Source organism: Oryza sativa, chromosome 9 (genome assembly GCF_034140825.1).
Source record: "Oryza sativa Japonica Group chromosome 9, ASM3414082v1".
In the NCBI taxonomy this organism is placed as follows: Eukaryota; Viridiplantae; Streptophyta; class Magnoliopsida; order Poales; family Poaceae; genus Oryza; species Oryza sativa.
Genome location: NC_089043.1, coordinates 23,440,423 through 23,447,573, shown reverse-complemented (window position 1 = coordinate 23,447,573; position 7,151 = coordinate 23,440,423).

Here is a 7,151-nt window from a genome sequence, read left to right as displayed (position 1 = left end):
GCTTAGGTCTGATTGCAACACTTGCATCCTAAGCATACTCCTTGTTTGCATCAAAACTGAATTATCTTTGCGTGTGTGTTTGATCTATTTACGTTACTCATATCTTGTGGTCAGCACTAAGCATTTTGGACTGTGATTTAACTTTACAATAGCGAGAATTCAGATTGCATTCCTTGTAAAATATATCCCCACCAAGCTCCACAAGTAATCCACCGTCATAGGAACGCTGATCTTGCATTCTCCCAACCATCATTCTCAAGTTACCACCTCGCATTGGTCCTCTGTAATCTGCAGGGAACTCACTTGAGCTTCGGTAGAGAGGTGAGGTTGTGTGATTGCACATATATTTTCCTATTCCACATATTCCACAAATATTTGTTGCAAGCCATCACTAACTTGACAGGAAGATGGGTTCTAATGTTGAGATTGAGGATTGTGTCACCATGGCACAATTCAATGAGATGAAGCAAAGCATGGAGGCACTAACAGCCAATGTTCAAGCACTTATGAATCGATTGCCAGAGCCTCCTCCTGAAGATGCAAATGCAAGTCACCATGGAGAAGAAGATGAAGAATCCGAAGGAGAAGCTGCTGCTCGCCTTGCAAGAGAACAACGAAGAAGACGGAGAGATCGTGTTGTTGCAAATGCAAGAAGACCTCCACATCCTGGTCGTGGAAATGGTGGTAGAGGTGCTGATCGTGGAAGAGAACATGGACTAGAAGAAAGTGGGACTGACGAAGAGGTTGAACAGCCTCATCGTGATGATCGTCGTCACCGAGGAAATCGTGGGCGAAATCAGCCCAATGAAGAGAGATTTGGCAAATTAAAATTCATCATGCCCAAGTTTGAAGGAGGATCTGATCCTGAAGTCTATCTTACATGGGAGTTGAAGGTGGATAAAATCTTTCGTTTGCATAATTATTCTGAGCGGAAGAAAGTTGCCATGGCTGCTCTAGAGTTTGATGGCTATGCTCTAATCTGGTGGGAGCAAATGCTAAATGAAAGAGAAGAAGCTGGCCAAGGCGATGTGCGTTCATGGGCTGAAATGAAGAGAGAAATGAGGGCAAGATTTGTCCCTAAACATTATCGCCGTGATCTTTTTGACAAGCTGCAGAATTTGAAGCAAGGAAGCCTCAGTGTTGATGAATATTATAAAGAGATGGAGAAGGCAATGATTAGAGCCAATGTTTATGAAGATGAAGAGCAATCAATTGCACGTTTTATGTCAGGACTGCACCGCAACATTCAGCGTATTGTTGAATTTCAGCAGTACCGCAATCTTATTGAATTGGTGCATCAAGCTAGCAAAGCTGAACGTCAATTGCAGCAAGACATGAAGTCCAATAGAGGAGTGTCTTTCAGCACAAAGAATGCAGCAAGTGGAAGCAAATTCACATCAAGAGGTAGTGGAAATAGAGGTGCATTTTCTAGCTCAAGTGGTGGTGCACGATCTAGCAATTATGGTACTTCCAGTGGGAAAGATTTGGCTGCTCCAAATGAGAGGAAAAATGCAGCAAACACATCATCTACTTCAGTGGGTTCTTCCACCAAGAGTAGTGGAATTCAATGCTTCAAATGTGGTGGTCGTGGTCATGTTGCTAGAGAGTGTCCAAACAATAGAACCATCGTTGTGAATGATCAAGGAGAGTATGAATCTACTAGTGAGGAAGAACAAGAAGATAGTGAAGAGGAGAATAATCTTGAGAAGGATATCTGTGAATTTGAATCTGGTGCTGCTCTTGTTGTAACTCAAATTTTGAGTGTACAAATGAGTGATGCTGAAAATGGACAGCGGCACAATCTTTTTCAAACTAGAGCTAAAGTGCAAGATAAAGTTGTCAAGGTGATCATTGATGGTGGAAGTTGCCACAATCTTGCTAGCAAAGAAATGGTTGAAAAGCTTGGTTTGAAGCTGCTAAAACATCCTCATCCATATCATGTGCAATGGCTTAATAATTCAGGTTCTATTAAGATTGCACAAAGAGTAAAAGTTCCTTTCAAGATTGGTGAATATATTGACACCATGGAGTGTGATGTGGCACCTATGACAGTGTGTCACATGCTGTTGGGAAGACCATGGCAATATGATCGGTCATCTCTACATTGTGGTAGAACCAATCAATACACCATCAAGTGGAAGGGCAAGGAGTTGATTCTTAAACCCATGACACCGCAGCAAATTCTAGCTGAGCACTTGCAAAAGAGCTCTGAAGTGAGGAATGAGAGTGCAAAAGAAGGACAGAAAAATAATTTGAGTGCCCTCCACAAATCGGTGAGTGAGAGCCACAAGCCAAACATGAGAGACAACAAGAAAAGAGAGTGAGAGAACTTAGTGATGATAGCCACCAAATCTGAAATGAGAGATGTGAGGAGAAACCCAGAACAAGTATTATTCATACTTGTGTGCAAGGACACATTACTTTCAGCTAACGACTTAACCTCTGTTCCTAGTGTTGTTGCACGTGTTTTACAGGAATATGAAGATGTCTTTCCAGAGGAAACACCTGTTGGACTTCCTCCATTGCGTGGCATTGAACATCAAATTGATCTCATCCCTGGAGCTACACTTCCAAACCGTCCAGCATACCGCACCAACCCTGAAGAAACTAAGGAAATTCAAAGGCAAGTACAAGCACTTTTAGATAAAGGTTATGTTCGAGAAAGTTTAAGTCCTTGTGCTGTCCCTGTGATTTTGGTGCCAAAGAAAGATGGTTCATGGAGGATGTGTGTAGATTGTAGAGCCATAAATAACATCACAGTTCGCTATCGTCATCCTATTCCTAGGCTAGATGATATGCTAGATGAATTGAGTGGGTCTATGATATTTTCGAAAATTGATTTGAGAAGTGGTTACCATCAAATTAGAATGAAAATTGGAGACGAATGGAAAACTGCTTTTAAAACAAAGTTTGGGTTGTATGAATGGTTAGTTATGCCTTTTGGTTTGACTAATGCACCTAGTACATTCATGAGATTAATGAACCATGTCTTAAGAGCATTTATTGGAAAATTTGTTGTTGTGTACTTTGATGATATCCTAATTTACAGCAAGACATTGGAGGAACATGTTGCTCATATTCAGCAAGTTTTGGATGTACTCAGGAAAGAACAATTATATGCTAACCTTGAGAAGTGCACATTTTGTACAGATCAGGTTGTGTTTCTTGGTTTTGTTGTTTCAGGTTTAGGAATTCAGGTTGATGAATCAAAGGTGAAAGCAATAAAGGATTGGCCAACTCCTGAAAATGTAAGCCAGGTGAGAAGTTTTCATGGACTTGCTGGTTTTTACAGGAGATTTGTCAGAGGTTTCAGCACCATAGCTGCACCATTGAACGAGTTGACAAAGAAAGGTGTTGCCTTCCAATGGGGAGAACCGCAAGAGAAAGCTTTCCAAGAATTGAAGAAAAGATTGTCCGAAGGCCCCTTGCTTGTGTTGCCAGATTTCACTAAAACCTTCGAGGTTGAATGTGATGCAAGTGGGATTGGTATTGGAGGCGTTCTCATGCAAAATGGACAGCCCGTTGCATATTTCAGTGAGAAGTTGGGAGGAGCACAACTGAACTACTCGGTGTATGACAAAGAGTTGTATGCTTTGGTAAGAGCACTTGAAACTTGGCAACATTATTTGTGGCCAAAAGAATTTGTTATTCATTCAGATCATGAGGCTTTGAAGTATTTAAAGGGCCAAGCAAAACTGAACCGTAGACATGCCAAATGGGTTGAATTCATTGAAACTTTTCCATATGTTGTAAAATACAAGAAAGGTAAGGAAAACATTGTTGCTGATGCTTTATCTCGTAAAAATGTTTTGCTAAATCAACTTGAAGTAAAAGTGCCTGGAATTGAAAGCATAAAAGAATTATACCCTGCTGATCTTGATTTTTCAGAACCATATGCAAAATGTACAGCTGGAAAAGGATGGGAAAAATATCATATACATGATGGATTTTTGTTTAGAGCTAACAAATTGTGTGTTCCACATTGCTCTGTTAGACTCTTGTTATTACAGGAAACACATGCAGGTGGTCTGATGGGTCACTTTGGATGGAGAAAGACTTATGACATGCTAGCTGATCACTTCTATTGGCCTAAGATGAGAAGAGATGTTCAACGACTTGTGCAAAGATGTGTCACCTGTCACAAAGCTAAGTCAAAACTGAACCCTCATGGATTATATACTCCCTTACCTGTTCCTAGTGCTCCTTGGGAAGATATTAGCATGGATTTTGTTTTGGGATTACCTAGGACAAAGAGGGGGAGGGATTCGATTTTTGTTGTTGTTGATCGATTCTCTAAAATGGCACATTTTATACCTTGTCATAAAAGCGATGATGCTTCCCACATAGCTTCTCTATTTTTCAGTGAAATTGTGAGGTTGCATGGCATGCCCAAGACGATTGTTTCAGATCGTGACACCAAGTTTTTGAGCTATTTTTGGAAGACCTTATGGGCAAAGCTTGGAACAAGGCTGCTGTTTTCCACCACTTGCCACCCTCAAACGGATGGGCAAACTGAAGTTGTGAATAGAACACTCTCTATGCTGCTGCGAGCCTTGATAAAGAAGAACCTGAAGGAATGGGAAGAGTGCTTGCCACACGTGGAATTCGCTTACAACAGGGCAGTACACTCTACAACTAACATGTGTCCATTTGAAGTTGTATATGGTTTCAAACCACTTGCTCCCATCGATTTGTTGCCTCTACCATTGCAGGAAAGGAGTGACATGGAAGCGTCCAAGCATGCAACTTACGTTAAGAAGATTCATGAGAAGACCAAAGAAGCAATTGAGAAGAGGTCCAAGTACTATGCTGCATGGGCAAACAAGGATCGCAAGAAGGTGACATTTGAGCCTGGAGATTTGGTTTGGGTACATCTTCGCAAAGACCGCTTCCCACAGAAGCGCAAATCCAAGTTGATGCCACGAGGAGATGGACCATTCAGAGTGCTGTCCAAGATCAATGACAATGCTTACAAGATTGAGCTACCTGAAGATTATGGTGTTAGTCCAACCTTCAATGTTGCTGACTTAACACCATTCTTTGGACTAGAAGATTCAGAGTCGTCGAGGTCGACTCCTTTTCAAGAGGGGGAGGATGATGAGGACATCCCAACCGTGCATGCTACTTCAAGTACCAAGCAACCATCATCAAACACAAAGGATACAATTCAAGGTCCACTTACAAGAAGTCGTGCCAAGAAACTACAAGTTCAGGTGAATTCATTCCTAACTGATTTTAATTTCAGTACTTCTGAGAATGTTATACTACCTAAGTGTTCTACTTTAGTTGTGCTTAGGAACATACAACATGAGGAGGATGAAAGTGGATCGGTGGATTCTATCACTGGAGTACAGAACGGACCAGTGAAGCAAAACGGACCAACTGCAGTGCAAAACGGACCAGTTCAAAGAACTACTCATAACTCTCAATTTACAGAAGCTATGGAAGTAAATGAGGACTCTTTGGAAAGCTTATCAAGTCAGCTTTCCAATGCCACCAATACCAAGTACTTTGGACTTCACACCAATGAGAACCAAGTACGTTTGTGAAGACTGCTCTGAAGGCCAGGAGTCTGCTGAGTCAGCACGTTGGTACAAGTTCATGTTCAAAACTGTACCAATCTACAATGTTTCGTGGTGCATGTGATACATGGTTCAAAACATAGTGAAGTTAACTTTCCAATGCAACTGACGGTGCATCATTTGGACTTCCCAAGTTGGAGTTATTGCCAAATTACTGAACACCACTCCAGAAGACCAACAGCCTCGCGAACCCACTTCAGAAGCCATTTCGTGGAGGCCCTTTCACATTCTTAGTATTTTCATTTCCATCTCGAATTCACACCTATCTAGCAGGGCTGTTGCTAGTATAAATAACCCCTAAGACCATTGCAAACTGAGACTTTTGATAATCCAATTCGGAACCCTTTGTTCAGCTGTGTGCTAACAAACCCCAGAGAGAGATTCTCTACCCCTTTGCTCTTGTGTTTTCCTTCGCGGAGATTACAGAAGCGGCCGCGTCATCGGCACCCAATCCGTGCTCCTGATCCTCGAGTTCAGGTTGCGTAGGTTGGTTCTTTGAGAGTGTGGTTGGGCGAATCCTTGGTTCAGGCTGCCGTATAGAGACGGTGGTTGGCTCCTTGTGCGTGTCGTCAGGTTGCACTAGTTATCGCTGCTTGCAGCAAGTTATCGGTCGTTCTTCGGCTAGTTATCAAGATCGATCCTACGTCGTGAAGATCGGGACAACAACCTCATCACTCCCCGTACTCACCCTTGCTCTATATAAATAATCCCCCCTAGTCGCTGAAGAAGACGAAGCGGATCCTGCTGATGAGGAGTACTTCCAGGAGCAAGCCGGCTACGATGAGTTTTAGGGTTTCGGCCTAGTTCCCAAGTCGCGCCTGTGTTGTTTGGTCCAAGTCCCGGCTTCCGTTTCCCTTTTGTAATGCAGTTGTGAACTCGGGATCTGTCCGCAGCCCAACATGACTGTACATCTACTCTATAATAAAGAGACCTCTGTTGCTGTGATAATCTGTCTTCCTGTGATACCAGCACTGTGTCCTGGGACTGGTATCGATTAACAGGTTAAATTGGAGCGTCACGGGCTAGTTCCGGTCGGTACTAGTTCGGGGCGTGACAGAACGGCTGCCTGCAAAAATCATTTTAGCAGGCGGGGCTTTTGTCCGCCTGCAAAAATTGGGGATTTTTACCGTCGTTTGGGTACATGCGGAAGGTTTTGTCGCCTGCGAAAATATGTTTTGGCAGCCGGGAAAAAATGTTTTTCCAGTAGTGGTTATACCGGGGGTCATCGAATTCTAAAATTAATTTAGAAGTTTCAAAAGATATATTTTTTTTCAAAATTTGTGTAGTTTTTGCTAAATTTGAATAACTTTCTCTAAATTGGAATAGAAATTTCCCCATAATTTTTAATCACGCGTCCATCCTGTGGTGAGATTTACTAGGATGGAAGAAGAGAATAGGAGGCTACGCGGGCACATGTTAGAGCATGAAAAGAAAGAAAAAAGGAGTATGAAAAGAAAAAAAAAACAGAGAGAAGAGCCAACTTTCGAAATCTAGGGATCAATTCAAATAGTCGATCTGATGGTTTAAGGAAAGCTACATACGACGGTATACGATATATATGTCTGGATG